The sequence below is a fragment of the Prionailurus viverrinus genome, chromosome B2, assembly GCF_022837055.1.
Source record: "Prionailurus viverrinus isolate Anna chromosome B2, UM_Priviv_1.0, whole genome shotgun sequence".
NCBI lineage: Eukaryota > Metazoa > Chordata > Mammalia > Carnivora > Felidae > Prionailurus > Prionailurus viverrinus.
The window spans coordinates 2,824,846-2,840,606 of NC_062565.1; the positions used below are offsets into that span (position 1 = coordinate 2,824,846).

The following is a 15,761-nucleotide window of genomic DNA, read 5'->3' on the forward strand; positions in this document are numbered from 1 at the left end:
GGTGTGAGTTCCTCAATGCACACCCCCGAGACACTAAAATCAGACACACGCAGGCCCAACAGAGTGGAACAGAACTCTGTGCCCTTGTAACCAGAGGTCACAGGATCCTCTACTCCCCCCTTCCGAACCCAACTCCATGGTCTCCACTGAGAAGAAGCCCCTGGTTTGTCCTTTTCTGCCTTTCTTTCCGGGAGTCACAGACACCTCGCAAGTAGCATTTTCCTGGCAGTGCTGTGTTCCTTCTGAAGGACTAGCACATGTAACAGAGGACACAGAGGTTTCTTAAGACATGTGAGGGGAGATGCTGGATTCATGCATCTACTTTCTGCAGACTCTCAGATGAAGCCAGGAAGACAGGAGAGAGCAAAGGACACTCCACGTAGGAATTTACTATTTAGAAAGGACACGACACCAGTTAGATTCGTAAGTGGGGTGATTTGCTACGACAGTGGCTGAAATAGTTTATCAGCTGGACTTTGAGGATTGAAACGGGACAGTCCATTGAGACACACGTTCTGCAGACACAATGAAGGAGAAGTACAACACCAGGCTGAAAGGAGATACATGTGCAAAAAGTGACTTGGGGGCGCTAGCGGTGATGTGCGTCTTCTCAAACCGTGTTTTGGCAAAGACACCAGGAGAGGCATAGAAGCCGGGGGTGGGGGATGAACTACTCTCTCAGTATCCAAGCGGGAGCCGTGGGAAGGCAGCCTCCAAGATGCACGGGTGGCAGGAAGCGAGGGCGGAAGCTAACCATCAACTTGCACCCACGAGGAATTCTACCTTTGCTGTAAGGGCAAAGCAACTCAGCCCATCAGAGAGACGCGCCCCCCCCACCCCCCAGGAGAGGAGAGGGGGGAGCTGATGAGTGATGAAGGCGCACGGCTTCCTGGCCTCTGCCTTCTTAGAAATCGTCCTGCAAGGGACGGACAGTGTCCTCGGTGCCCAAACAGCTGCATCCGCTGCCCGGACAGGCGCTCCCTGCCGGCCGCTCGGACACAGGGGCTGCGAGCCTCGCTCACCGGCCGCCGCAGACACCCAGGGAGTCGGGAAGAGCGCCTGGAAATGCTGGGAGTCACAGCGACAGTAGTCCCCGAATCGCCGCGAGGTGCGCGCCCGGGAGACTCCCAACTTAGACGTACCCAGTTGTTTCCCGCGTAGACCATCCTTGGCTTCGATGTCCTGCACGCTCAGTGTGGTGCTTTCTACACGCTGCGGATCTGTGGTGTCTTAGCCGCTTGCCTCGGGGAACCAGTGAGCCCTTGGACCCAAGGAAACGCGCTCCAAGTGCAAACTACACGCCAGACTTGGAAGATCGTGCCCGGAAAAAACAACAACAACAAAATATCTCGTCGACTCTCCAAATTGCTTACAGCTTGAAATGATAGGTTGGCTGTATTGGGTTAAATAAAGCATTATTAAAATGAATTATACTTGTTTTACTTTTTAACATGACTGATAGAAATCTTTACATTACAGCTGTGGCCGTATTTCCACTGGAAATGCTACTACTCTCTGAATATCAAAACGATGGAGGAAAGTGAAGCGTGGCCCTATCGGGTCGTCTCCACTTCCTTCCTTACATTCTCTGTTGAAATCACCGGAACTCTGGCTTTCTGGACACGGTCCACCAGTGTGGTGTTGTCGGTTTTGTCTTCCTCCTCTACAAGACATCTTGGCAATTTAAAAGTAAAGGGAGAACTCTTTCTAGAATCCCAGGGGCAATGTTTGGAAACCAGATCACACACCCACACTCTGAGAAGCAAAATTCTGCGTCCTGGGCCGTCCTGGTTGGGGATCCTTGCTACAGCCCCCAGAACGTGGGCTCTGCCCTCCACGGGCTCCTCCAGAAGAAGCATTGGGAATGAGAGGAACTCCCGCTGACAGATCAAAACTCTCCTCTAAGGTATGTTTTTGAACACGTTAAAAAAAAAAAAACCTGTCTTTTTTTACATTTATTTTTTAAAGCAATCTCTACACCCCACGTGGGGCTTGAACCAGCAGCCTTGAGATCAAGAGTTGCCCGCTCTACCAACTCAGCCAGCCAGACGCCCTTTTCTGAACACATTTCTGTTTTTAAATTCTGTACTTTGATGTCACATGGGTCACTTCCCTCACCTCTAAAATTAGGAATTGTTTCCACAAGAGGACCCGAACATTCCATTAGCTCTGACATTTTAGAATTCTGTTAGGTTCTGAGTCTCAGCCACCGGTAACCTGGATGGGAAAGGAGGAGAGAAGAAAGATGATGCGTTTTGCAAAGAAAGATCAAGTTCACCCTTCGAAACCTGTCTTGTAGGCCCGGGCCCGGCCGAGTCACGTTCATCCCACTGGCACTGCTCAGCCGCGAGGACCTGTCACAGCTCAGCACCACCGGCCCGGTTGACTTGGCGACTCAAAGTGCTTTTAATTGTGTGTCTGGAGACACACATGAAGGAGGCAGGGATCCGGTCATCCATCCGTAGGGTGGGCACCGTGTTTACGAGGAGTTATGAGAAGCATCCTTGCACTAGGTGCACACGGGTGTGATGACACGGGTGCGACGAAGCAGCCAGGACAGTGACAGGCCGGAGTCTCCAAGGATTGTCCAGGCAGGGAGTCGAGAGTGTTCCTTTAATACACGACCCCCTGCCTGTAATTCGTACAGTGCGATTCTGCCTCTGAACCGGGTCTGGCTTGAGCCCAGGGAGGGTCAAACTCCTTGTCTTTGGCCCCTCTCTTCCCCCCCACCCCACCCCTGTCCAGGACCCCAGGACCAGCCAGCTCAGCGAGACCCCGTCGACCCTGCTGGAGGAGGAAAATGGCTTTACTTAATTTCCTTACTTGTGCAGTGGTTTGGATTCACAACTTGGGGACCATCGCCCGGTCGTGGCTTTCCTCTGTATTTGATCCAAAGTTTCCTGGGATGTCCTTTCCAGTGGCCAGGCCGTGCGTGGTGGGACAAGCGTCCAGACGAAGGTGCGATTCCTCGGAGATGCGGACCCCGCGGCCACCTCCCGGGCGGACACGCTGCCGTCAGAGCGGGGCTGGGACCGCGGCGGACACGGGAGCATCGCGAAGCCTGGCTCCTCCTCGGGGACGGGGACACCCCTGCAGGACTGTGGCCGCGTGACTTGTGCAAAAGTGCACGGAAACACGGCGCGCGCGCCTCCTGTCCGGGCAAGCGCGGAGTCTTGCCGCCGCCCCAGAAAGGACCGGGTCGCTGCCTTCCCGGCTCAGGCGGCGACAATAGGATGGCCCCCAGGTGGGGGCGGGGCGCCGTAGTCGGCAGGATTCGAACCTGCGCGGGGAGACCCCAATGGATTTCTAGTCCATCGCCTTAACCACTCGGCCACGACTACACGGGAGCCGTGGGCCTCATTAGCATAAGTAGCCGTGAGGCCCGTGAGGCCCGCAGGTGTCAGGGGCAGGCGCCAGGGGCAGGGGGCAGGGACAGGCGTCAGGGGCTCGCATCTTCCACCAGGAAGCGCATCTGCTGTTCCCGTCTCTTCCCGTTGGACATCAGCGGGGCGAATTGGCGGAGTCACGCGTCCTTGTGAGCTCGGGAGGACCCTGCCTCGGGCGGCCTGCCGGAAGGGGCTGGGGCAGGACACCTGCCGGGAGCCCAGCTCCCTGCGCGGCCAGCTGCCGAGGGGACCCGGGAGACGCGCAGCAAACCCGCACGGGCTGTAGCATCGGCCGCGGCTCTGTGAGGACAGCGACAGGCTGGACAACTCCAAGTGACCAACCACTTTCAAGACGAGTGTTGGGTTCTGCACATGGAAGAAGACCCTGCGGCTGCTTCAAGGCAGAAGGTGCACTCTGGTTACCGACCGGACATACACCTGCTGTGTCCTCGCGGCCCGTTTCCAAGGAGTCAAACTTACTTTAAAACAAAACCAAAAACCGCGCTGTTCAGAGTTGTGACTTGAAGGAGAAGAAGTCAGCTGCAGTTGTCTCTTCGGGAGCCAGGTAGGACTTCTTCCCCAGGTTCCTTACCACTTTCAGCCTCGGATTTACTTTATGAAACAATCGTGTTCAAAGCTTGAGGATTTCACGCCCAGACTCTGCCGCGGGAGCCCCCCACCCCCACCCTGGGGTTCATGGGCAGGTTCAGACATCACCTTCGTCCCTACTCCCTGTGTGGTTTTGGGGGAGTCACTTAAAATCTCTGTTTCAGTGTCTCATGCTTTAAAATGAGAATGTCTTTGTCTACTATGTTGCAATGTGTTCAGAAAGACTGCTGGATTTTATTCCTTTGGCTAAACAGAGCTCTCCATCAAGGCAAACTGATGTTTGTCTTCATGGAAGCGAAACAGACACAGAAATATACACAGCTCTCCAGGGCAGGGCTTTATGAGTTTTCGCCAATCCACACACCATGGTGAGCCAGATGGAGGTAGGTCGTAACCAGCGCCCCAAGAGCTCCCCGCCTGACCCCGGGTCTCACCCAGATGACCGCACTGTTCATCGAGGCCATCAGAAATGTGCCGGTGAGAAGGGACTAGAATTACTGGGACATTCAGGGCTCACTGAAGGACAGGTGGTCACAGAGCTGGGCTTGTTAATGGCAACGGGAGTGACAGGACCCTGGTGGAAGCAGGCAGTTACCATGACGACCAGCTGGGCTGGAGGGTTGGCTTCACCAACAGGGCTGCGGAGACAGTTAATAGACCACACGGTCCTGAAGGGTCAGATAGCCAGTTGGTATGTGTGCTGCATAATCTATATGATCTAGGGACGCCTGGGGGGGGGGGGGGGCTCAGTTGGTTAAGCATCTGGCTCTTGATTTTGCTCAGGCCATGATCTCAGGGTTTGTGAGTTCAAGCCCTCTGTCCTGCTCTGCATTGACAATGCGGAGCCTGCTTGGGATTCTCTGTCCCCACCTCTCTCTGCTCCTCCTCTGTTCTCTCTCTCTCTCAAAAAAAAATAAATAAAAGAAAAGAAAACCCCAATCTATATAATCTAAATTAGCGAGGGTGGATGGGAGGCTGAGAGTGCTTTCCCAGTAGGAAGTCATGATATTTTGACAAGTTCCTGGACCTAAGCTTGCCTTTTTCTGAAAGCTTTATATTTTAAAAATTGTATGTTGAGTCTTAGGATTTAGGCTTTTAAGTTCATGTTGTGTGCTTAGTGAAGTTAAACATTCCATTGGAGAGGTTTTCAGTTGCAGGAAGATGGAAATGAAAGCAAACTGCAGTCTCACCCCACCCACAAGCAGCAAAGACACGGGGGGGGGGGGCCCGAATCCATCCCTGCCAGACTGTAGCAGGGCGTTCCCCTCCACCCCTGCCCCCTGCCCCCGCCACAAAGTATCTCAGAGAGAGCAGAGTACGAGGCTGAGACTTTCACTGCTCCAGGCTTTAAAAAGGCCTTTCCCAGGCCCTGTCCCTAGAGACCCCTTGGAGGACCTGCACTACCAACCCCACCTGGTCTCTCACCCTCCCCACCGGGGTGAGATTGGAAGAGGCCTAGTGGAGAGACAAGACGTTCATCATTGCTCAGTGTTAGTGGAGGTCACACGGGGGGCAAGGATGAGGCTCTCCCACCCCTCCGATTCAGGGAAGCACTAGAGGAAGCCTAATGGGGACCCAGGACTCCCTCTCTTGCACAGCAATAAGGAGCCTACACCTTGGGTAGCAACAGAGGCTGAATGGGGAACCTGAAATGCTATCGCTCCCTGGCCGTAACCAGAACGTTTCCCCCTTCCCCTGTCAGAGCAGTGTTAGATGTTAGAGGGAGCCAGCTAACGCAGAAGGTTTATATAAGATCCAAAGTCTCATAGCATAATACCCAAAATGTCTCGAGCCAATTGGACATCACTTGTCACGCCAAGAACCAGAAAGATCTTACACTGAACGAAAAAAAGGCACTCCGTAGCTGCTGTGATGGGCAGAATAATGGTGTCTCCAAATGTCCATGTTCTAACCCCCAACACTTGCAAATATGTCGCCTTACGTGGCAAAATGGCTCTTGCGAACGGGATGGAGATGGAGAGCTTATCCCGAATTATCTGAGAAGGCCCAGTCTCATCACTAAAGTGCTTAAAAGTGGAAGAGGGAGGCAAAACAGTAGGCCAGAGATATGGGAGATGAGGACTCCGTCCATCGCTGCTGACTTTCAAGATGGAGGAAGGAGGGCTGCAAACCAAGGAACGTGATGGCCTCGAAACGACGGAAACCGTTTTAAGCTTATTGGCAGCAAGCAACATTGGTCTTACGACCACAGGGAACCGAATTCTGACCCAGTTGAGTGAGGTAACAGACTCTTCCCTGGAGCCTCCAGAAAGAAATGCAGACCCATTGGCACCTCGATTTTAGCTTCGTGCATCGGGGGAACTATCAAGAGAGGGAAAAGACAACCAGCAGATTTGGAGAAAATATTCATAAATTGTATGTTTGATAAGATCGGGTTCCATATCCAGATTATATAAAGAATTCCCACTACTCAACCCAGTGTTAAAATTAGGCAAAGTACTTGAATGAACTTCTCCAAAAATGACATATAAATGGCTGAGAAGCACATGCTCAACATCACTGCTCATTAAAAGGATTGCAAACAGGGGCGCCTGGGTGGCGCAGTAGGTTAAGCGTCCGACTTCAGCCAGGTCACGATCTCGCGGTCCGTGAGTTCGAGCCCCGCGTCGCGCTCTGGGCTGATGGCTCAGAGCCTGGAGCCTGTTTCCGATTCTGTGTCTCCCTCTCTCTCTGCCCCTCCCCTGTTCATGCTCTGTCTCTCTCTGTCCCAAAAATAAATAAACGTTGGAAAAAAAAAAAATTAAAAAAAAAAAAAAAAAAAGGATTGCAAACAGAAATCTCACTTTAATAGAATTACAGCGAGTGAAAAAGTTCACCTTAAAGGGTTATATACTCTATGATTCCATTTATATAGCATCCTTTTGTGTGTGTGTGTGGGGGGGGGGGAATCAAACCATTTTATAGAGGGGCTTTGGGGAAAGGTCGAAGGGGAGGAGGACAAGGTGGTCCTATATCCTCGGCCCCGGCTAGAATCTTCCCGGCTTCAGTCGCCGAAAGACTCTTATACTCTTTAACGGGAACACATAGAAATGAAAATCAATCAGTGGTTGCGAGGGGTGAGGGAATGAGGGCGGAGGGAGGAAAGTAGAAGGTGTACCGGGAAAGGGAGGTGACGGTGGCCATGTTTTATCTTCACTATATTTATGTCAACATCCTTGTTTTCACATTGGAGGATAATTTGCAAGATGTCACCCTTGGGGGGAACTGGGGAAAGGGCACAGGAGGTCTCTCTGTATTATTTCTTGGAAGTGCCTTTGAATTTCCAATGATCTCAAAGTAAAACATATACCTTAAATGCACCATTTCTATTATGATTAGGGTTTCCCTTAAAGTCTCAACACTCATACTTAACAAATCTGAATGTAATCAGCATCAGATGTAACGCAACTTGATTTTAGCCATAGATTCAACACTTTGCTGATTGATTTTGCTCTATCTGTTGCCTTTATTAAGCTAAGAGGCCAGGTGCCTATTTCCACAGCATTGTTGGCATCCTTAAACCTAAGTTTAATAAACAATCATGAGATTCTATTGTTTACCATCATGTCTAATCAGTGTAAGACTACTAGTGTTTGCAGTAACAGGTTTACTGTTACTATCCGACAAGTAATTTTGAGACAAGAATAATAATTCCAGCTATTAAGCACGGAATGAAAATCTCCTTATGTGCTTTATCTATTAAAATACCATCAATTTGGGGCGCCTGGGTGGCTCGGTCGGTTAAGCGGTCGACTTCGGCTCAGGTCATGATCTCGCGGTTCGTGAGTTCGAGCCCCGCGTGGGGCTCTGTACTGACAGCTCAGAGCCTGGAGTCTGTTTTGGATTCTGTGTCTCCCTCTCTCTCTGACTCTCCCCCGTTCATGCTCTGTCTCTCCCTGTCTCAAAAATAAATAAACTTTAAGAAAACGTTTAAATACCATCTGCTAGTTGAAATATGAATGGATTTTCACTATTTCTGGGGTTAAAATGCTTCAATAATTAATAATTTGTTAAAAATGGCTAATTTTATTTATGCAATATTAAGAATTAATAAAACTGAATTGATATAAAAAAGATAATATAAATATTGAGAGTTCTTTAGCTAGACAGCTAGCAGTGAGAAGAACATCTCATGAGGTGCCCGGGTGGCTCAGTCAGTTAAGCATCTGACTCAGGTCATGATCTCATGGGCTCAGGTCATGATCTCACGGTCGTGAGACTGAACCCCACTTTGTGCTTTGCTCTGGGCCTGGGGCCTGCTTAAGATTCTCTCTCTCTCTCTGTCTCCCCCTCTGCCCCTCTCCCCCACTCATGCTCACTCTCTCTCTCAAAATAAATAGATAAATAAACATTAAAACAGAACATCTCATACTTTTATTCCCCAAAACTGTTTATAAAGATTTGCTTTAGAATAAAATGAAGAGTAATAAAGATGTGATTGTATCTTAATTCTTCATTTCTAGAATATTTAAAAATAACTTTAAAAAATGACATTCTATTTTGGCTTTGAGTCGTTAAAGAAAAAGCCCTGTTTGAGAATTCTTTCCATCCGCTCACGATAATTTAAAAGTAGAATGTTTACTTTGCCATATTCCACTTTCATGAGGAAGAAAAACTCTAAAATTAGGATAAATCTTCATTTATTCAGATATAATAAAGTCTATGAAGAAAAGGAGTAAGGGTTAGAAACAAATGGGGTCCATCGAAGTTACAAGAGGGCAGTTTTGGGGGGCCCAACTGTGCAGCACAATGAAGAAAAATTTAGCAAATGACGGTGAAACACAATAATATCAATATTCCAATTCTTGACTATTAAATTTTTAATTACAGCACAATTATAATACACCAGTATACTCACATGTCATACACTACATTAAATAATAATGCTATGGGGCGCCTGGGTGGTTCAGTCGGTTAAGTTTCAGCTCAGGTCATGAGCTCGTGGTTCGTGGGTTCGAGCCCTGGGTTCTGTGTCTCCCTCTTTCTGCCCCTCTCCCACTCATGTTCTGTCTCTCTCCCTCTCAAAAAAATAAATAAACATTTAAAAAACAAAATATAATGCTAATATTAATTGATTTTTTCAATAATCTTTCTTTCTTTCTTTCTTTCTTTCTTTCTTTCTTTCAATCCTAGCATTTAATATTCCTTGTTACAAGTGGTTATTGTGTGGCTTCGGCAAGGGACTCAGACAAACACTGATTTTACAGTCATTTATCATTTGCCTGAATTATGACTTCAATGAACTTTGTCTTTAATCTTTTCTCATAATAAATAACTCTACTCTAATTTGACCCTGATCACAATGTCCCATTTCTTATATCATTGCTGTCTATAATTTTAGTTTCATTTTGTTACTACACCTGAAAAGGTAGTAATTACTAATGATATTGTCTTATGCATTCACTGCTTATTTAGATTTTCTCGTGTGTTTCTGAATGTTCTTGTTCTTTATAATTTTTGTATACCACTCGCTCATTAGTTCCAATTTCTTGTTCATTAATTTGCTCTCACTTTTGTTATCTCTACTGTTGAAACTATATATTTGAGCTTTTAGATCAATGAATAAATTTCCCCTCTCTGATTTTAGTTTTTTTATTATTTATTAAAAGCGATCTTTTTCATAATTTACTTCTTAATGATATAATTCTATTTGCTGTGCTTAATAACCTTCTTTAGAATATATTCTGCTAATGAATCATGACAGATGAGAAAACTACTGGGAGAAGAAAAGTCGGGCAAGTTACGAAAAAGGAATAGTAGGTGATAATCATATTGCTGAACATAGTGCACTAATATGGCGGAGACTTCATAGGTTAGGAAGAAACGCCTAGCTATGAACTGCGCATGCTCAAGACGGCAGCCATAACTCAGTCCCCAGCCTCCCGTGCAGCTAGAAGACAGGCCTGTGCCCTCAGCTTTGCCAATCAGATGTCTGAAAGCAAGATCTCGTCCTTCAGAAGAAAGAAACTGATGGCAAGAGTCTTATGCAGAACTGCTTCCCGGAAACAGTAAGTGTAGGTAGATATTTAAGCTGTTCGCGCCAGTAATAGCCTACTGTACCTGGAGACATAGTTCTGCTGGCAGTGAACTCTAGGAATTAAGGCATTATGAGTAATTAGGAGAACGGGGTAGTATAATATAGAAGGGCGAGTGATTATTACTGTGCCCAAGCCTTTGGAGGGAGCGAATGACAGCTGAGAGTTATAAATTCCAGCTAAATGCGTGGTTATCGAATTGTGGATTTTCTCTGCCCTAAAACAGTTTCAATTTCCCATGACCCCAGAGCTGACCTAAGTCAAAACCAAATTCGTATTATGTATAATTATGTGAGTTTCCCATTAACAAAAAGATGGATGAATGAACTGCGGTATATCGACACAGTAGAGTATTATGCATGAAAGGAGGAGTGAACGAATGACTGAATGAATGGCAGCTACTTGCAACAAAAATAACAATTAATTTTAGCAATATGTGATTAAGTCAAAGAGTAAGACCCATAAGAGCATTTATAGCCTGATACTCTGTATCTTGAAATTAAAATATGCAATTTTTAGGGACGCCCGCGTGGCTCAGTCAGTTAAGTTTCTGACTTTTGATTTTGGCTCGGGTCATGATCTCACGGTTCATGGGATCCGGCCTCACATCGGGCTCTGTGCTGCCAGTGCAAAGCCTGCCTGGGATTCTCTGTCTGCCAGTCCCCTGCTCGCACTCTCTCTAGCTCTCAAAATAAATAAACCTTTAAAAAGGGCATATGAAAAGCTTATACCCATTAGCAAATATTAAGTGAAAAAGTATATACACAGTTTTTAGGAAGGCAATAGATGAAATAAAAGTAAGGAAAGCACTTTGGGATTACTTCTTGAGGATCGCGGGAACTTCCTGGTCTTGCCTGAACTTGTGGCATACGCAGACATTCACCAGAAAAACAACCAGCTTGCAATCAGAACGTTCAGTTTTATGAAAATAAAACGATCGCAGAGATGTCCTAGGATGCAGTCTGAAAGCCCCGTGATTTCTCTGGAACATATTCGTCACCGACAGCAGTTCTGTGCGGTGGATCAATGTCATGGAAACGACCAAAGGAACACCGCGGAGATACTTAGAAAATGTATCTGAGTCTTTATTTGCTCTGACCACAGTGCTTCAAGTTTACATGGGCATCATCCAGTGGTGTTCAAATATCTGAGACAGTTCAAGAAATCCTTTATTTAAAGTATGAATAGATTTTCACAAGTCTTCATTTCTCCGTGGAAAATGAAACACCTCTGAAGTCCGGTCACTGTACCTACTGGACATTATGAAGCCTCATTCTCTCTGGGCAGAAAAGTACTGTGCTCAAGAGGATCTCTTTTCTCCCTCAATTCTGTCGCATCCTTTTGACCCTGCACCAAGTGAGCTCAGGGCATTTTATAGAGCAATCAATCAGGAAAAGTTCAACTCAACTCAAAGTTACGAGCGTCACAGAGTATCTGTTAGGTGGGAGAGGAAAATGGGGAGAAAGAGGGAGGTGGTTCTGCACTCCGAACAAGACGGCAGGGAGGCAGTGGGGTCCACACAAGAGTTCGTGTCATCTTCGCCTTCTAGATCACACTCTGGGTTTCATGTGAACCGGGGACTCCCTGACGATCATTCCTAAAAAAGAAAACTAAAAAAAAAAGGATGAAAACACTTAGGTTCCACCGAGATTTGAACTCGGATCGCTGGATTCAGAGTCCAGAGTGCTAACCATTACACCATGGAACCCCACAGCCGCTGTCGCTGACAGCTCTTCTTCCCGACAGGATGCATCCCCATTTGTGGCTCAGGTTCCTCGGAAGAGCTGACATTTGCGCCCTGGGCAGGTATCAGCCTGCCTCCGTGACGCAGGCCTTTCCTCGCGCGCACCGGGCTCTCGGCGCAAAATTCCGAAGCAAATCGGCTTCTAGGGACAGATGAGACAGGTCCTGCTTTTTGTCGCCCTCTGCCCTTTCTGCAGCTCACCCCCCACCCCCAATCCGGGCCCGGCCGCCCCCGCCCGGCTGCGCAGACGCAGGTGCAGCGGCTCCCCCTTTCCCGAGCTTCTCAGCAGCAAGACTCCCTGCTGTCGCGGATGAGATCCTCCCACCCCCCCCCCAAAAAAAAGGGGGGACGGTAGGGGACAGAAGCGATCTCAGACTGTCAAGCTGAAGGGCTGAGGACGGAGCGAACCATCTTTCCTGAGAGTAAGTAATCGCCAAGTTCCTGCAAGACGGAGGTCAGTCCCACATCAGAGAAGGTATGGGGGCTGGTACCAGTCCCTGGGAATTGGTTTAAAATGTTCGTGCTCATTCACAGGCATCTTACATCTTCTCCCCCAACAAAATGCTGCTGAAAAATTCTTCTCTTCTTTCCCAAGATAAAGAACTCATTAGAGCAAAGATTCCTGGTATATTTCTTTTGCCTCTTGCCTCCAGATCATATCAAATAAAATCTGGGAAGCCTCTTTCCCACAAAGGTGCCCCTAGATACATACATATATCGTTTTGCAAACTATTCCAGGTGTTCATGGACCCCAGGCTATGAATATTCTGCATCTGGAGATTCTCTTATGTCACCTAACCTGATCTGTAACTGAATAAAAACAAATTCTCTAAGTAGAAATGAAGCATCACACTGCTGAAGGAGAACCACCTTTTAATTGTGACTAACATTTTCATTAATCTTTGTCTTGCGAATAAGGTCAAAGTTGTATCCGTGACTGAAGCCCAAATACTAGCTGGACTGGTTCTCAGGGGGCTGTTGGGGTGCAGATTCCCGAGAAGGCAGTCTGGGGACTCACACATAAGTAGGTCAGATGAAATGGGGACGGAAGGGCGGACGGGCTCATCTTTGTCGTGGGGCAATCGCACCTCTACTGCGTCCTCTCTGAGAAGACCCCTTACATTCTGACCTTTTCCAGGAATCGGTAAAGAAATTAGCATGTAAATGGAAGGCAGGTGCCCGACAGCTTTTTCTCTCTTGACTGTCAGTGAGTTTGCCAAATCCTGTGTCATTTGAACCTAGTTTCTAGGCCTGAGCCCGGGTGGCACAATGGGTTGAGCAGCTGACTTTGGCGGAGGCCATGATCTCACAGTCCATGGATTCATGGGTTCGATCCCTGCATCAGACTTTGTGCTGGCAGTGTGGAGCCTACTTCAGATTTTGTTTCTCTCTCTCTGCCCTTCCTCCTCTCACTCTCTCTCTCTCTCTCTCTCTCTCACACAAATAAACATTTTTTTAAATTAAAAACAAAATAAACCTAGTTTCCTTGGGCTTTTTCCTGTCCACTCACAGAAGCATTGTTCCCCCCAGTCATAGCTATCTCATAAACCATATTCCAGCTGCTTCCTGAAGATTAAGACATAAAGTAGAAAGGATCTCAGAGGAAGATGCAGAAAATACAAATAAAAATGGAACATTATCGTCAAATTAAAGCGAATATTGACTGAATAAAACAATACGAATGTCTTCTGGAGGAGAAAATGAATGTAGAATTTAAATGCACACAAACAGGGGCCCCTGGGTGGCTCAGTTGGTGAAACGCCGGACGGACTTGGACTTCGGCTCAGGTCATGATCTCACTGTTCGTGGGCTCGAGCCCCACATCAGGGAGCTCGCTTCAGATTCTGTGTCTCCCTCTCTCTCTCTCTCTCTGCCCCTTCTTGGCTCAGGCTCTGTCTCTCTCCCCCTCAAAATAAATAAACATTAAAAAAATTAAGTGCACGCAAACAATGGCATTTAAATCAAGAGACGAATGAATGGAATTAAATTTTTCTAACATTAAGTCCTTTGCATTGTCTGGAAAGATGGTAATATAAGAACTGTTGGGTCAGGACTCTATGTGGTGATCTCTAGGCTCACCATTGAAAGAAAAATTGAAAGAACATGCAGCTTGCGTGTTGGTAGAGAGGAAATAATAGAATAACATAGAACTGTTCAGTCAACACAAAAGCAGACAAGATATAAAAGGGGGAACATAAAAGGACAGGGTAATAAACGAAGTGGGATATATCAGAAGGGACAGAAAACTACACAGAGTAGGATGATCATTTCAACCCAAAACATATTCCGTAATCTGTTGACTGGGATGGGGCGGGAGGGGGCTGCATCTATTTCCAGACCTGTGTGGGGTCCCACCCAGCATGTTCTCCGCGTGAGGAATCACTGCTGTGTGCACGGGGCTTTCATCCACCTCTGTACGTGCACGTTCACGAAGAGAGACAGTTACACACACACACACACACACACACACACACACACACACACACACACAAACGCCCTTCTAGTCCCCAAGTGGCAGTATTTTCCAAGTTGTTTCATTGTGATTACGCGTAGATGAGAAAAAATTGTGGCATGGGGGGGGGGGTCCCAGTGGTCTCCCGTATCTTCCGAGCGGCTGCTTCAGGGCCGGTTTCCTGCCCTCACCCTCACACGGGAGGTTCATGTCTCTCATCCTTTTTACCGCGCCAAGTTCAAGTTTCATCCCCATGACGACCACTAGGATGACTCTGGCTCCAAGCCCACAGGGATCACTTTCTACTCTGCGTGAAATCCACGGGGCGACGGGGGGCTATGAGGTGGAGGGCCCAGGAGCAGGGCACCTTGCAAAGCTGCCCCAGCCCTCCTGGACGCGTGCCCCCCTCCAGCTGCATTGTTGAACAACTGGTCTATTTTAATTAATAATAAACATCTTTTCCTAAATAAACAAGGCCAAGAGCAGAAGACCTTGCTTTGCAAACGCTTTGCAAACACGGAGCTCATCTGTTCCAGAGCATTTTGGCGGTTTTTGTTTGGTGCCGATTCTGGCGTGGCCCAAGGAGACAAACGCCCTCCTCAAAACAAACCTAGACGTTCGTTCGCTGAGGACTAATTCTCAGAATTAGTGGCAGTCTCTGCGGCCACCAGCCTCACCTTCGTGGCTACTTTAGGACTTCAATCTCCCAAATTATTTCTCAAATTATTATTATTATTACTATTATTATCAATTGTTATGATTATTTGCCCAATATTGAGTTTTAAAAGCCAACTGGGTTGACAACACCTATTAAAAAAAACCCAACAAAACCCAAAGTGAACATGGCATTTTTCTGCACTAAATCCTCTCTCAAGTGAACTCACATTTCCTAGCTGCAGCCACTCAGTTGCTTTTTCCTGCTAGCTCTGCGACCTGGGGCCGGACACTTAATCTCTCTGTGCTTCCTTCCTTCCCAGGAAAACTGGGCTTCACGGCCATGGTGGACAAGTAGTCCCCATGTGCCTCCAACGTTTGGCTACTGAGTGATACTGAAGCTTTGTACCTGGAGAATACATCTTTCTGGCTCCACCAATAAAGTCACGATTTCTGCTTCTTCATTTAAAAAAAAATTTGAGTCACGATGTGTGCTTCAAATCATGAAAAACACAAGGAAAGAAAAATAACCCACAACCCTCAAACGCCTAAGCTATACCATCACCCCCTCCCATTTTTGGAAATGCTTTAATTATAACTAACAGCATCACAAGTGTCTTTGCACATAAATAATTTCTTTTAGTTTGGGTTCTTTCCCTAGGAGAGTTTGCTCCAAAATAAGTTTGCCGTGGAAGGAGGTTAGCCATTTGTGTGGGCTTCCGCGGTGGAATGTGGGAGCGAGTCCCGAACAAGGATCTTGTTCCAAGCACCCCGGGAAGGGAGCTGGCTTGGTGGCCCAGGACTGCCCTAACAAATTACCAGAAAGAGAGTGGCTTAAAGTGACAGAAATGTATCTTCTCACAGCTCCGGAGTCCAGAGAC

General features: G+C 47.4%; 2 non-coding genes across 2 annotated transcripts; both read right to left on the reverse strand.

Annotated features, from left to right (window-relative positions):
• Window positions 1–3,259: 3,259 nt before the first annotated feature.
• TRNAS-AGA (transfer RNA serine (anticodon AGA)) lies at window positions 3,260–3,341 on the reverse strand. Its single transcript has one exon. It is a non-coding gene; the product is annotated as a tRNA-Ser (tRNA).
• An 8,325-nt stretch (window positions 3,342–11,666) lies between these two features.
• Window positions 11,667–11,738, reverse strand: TRNAQ-CUG (transfer RNA glutamine (anticodon CUG)). Its single transcript has one exon. It is a non-coding gene; the product is annotated as a tRNA-Gln (tRNA).
• Window positions 11,739–15,761: the final 4,023 nt, after the last annotated feature.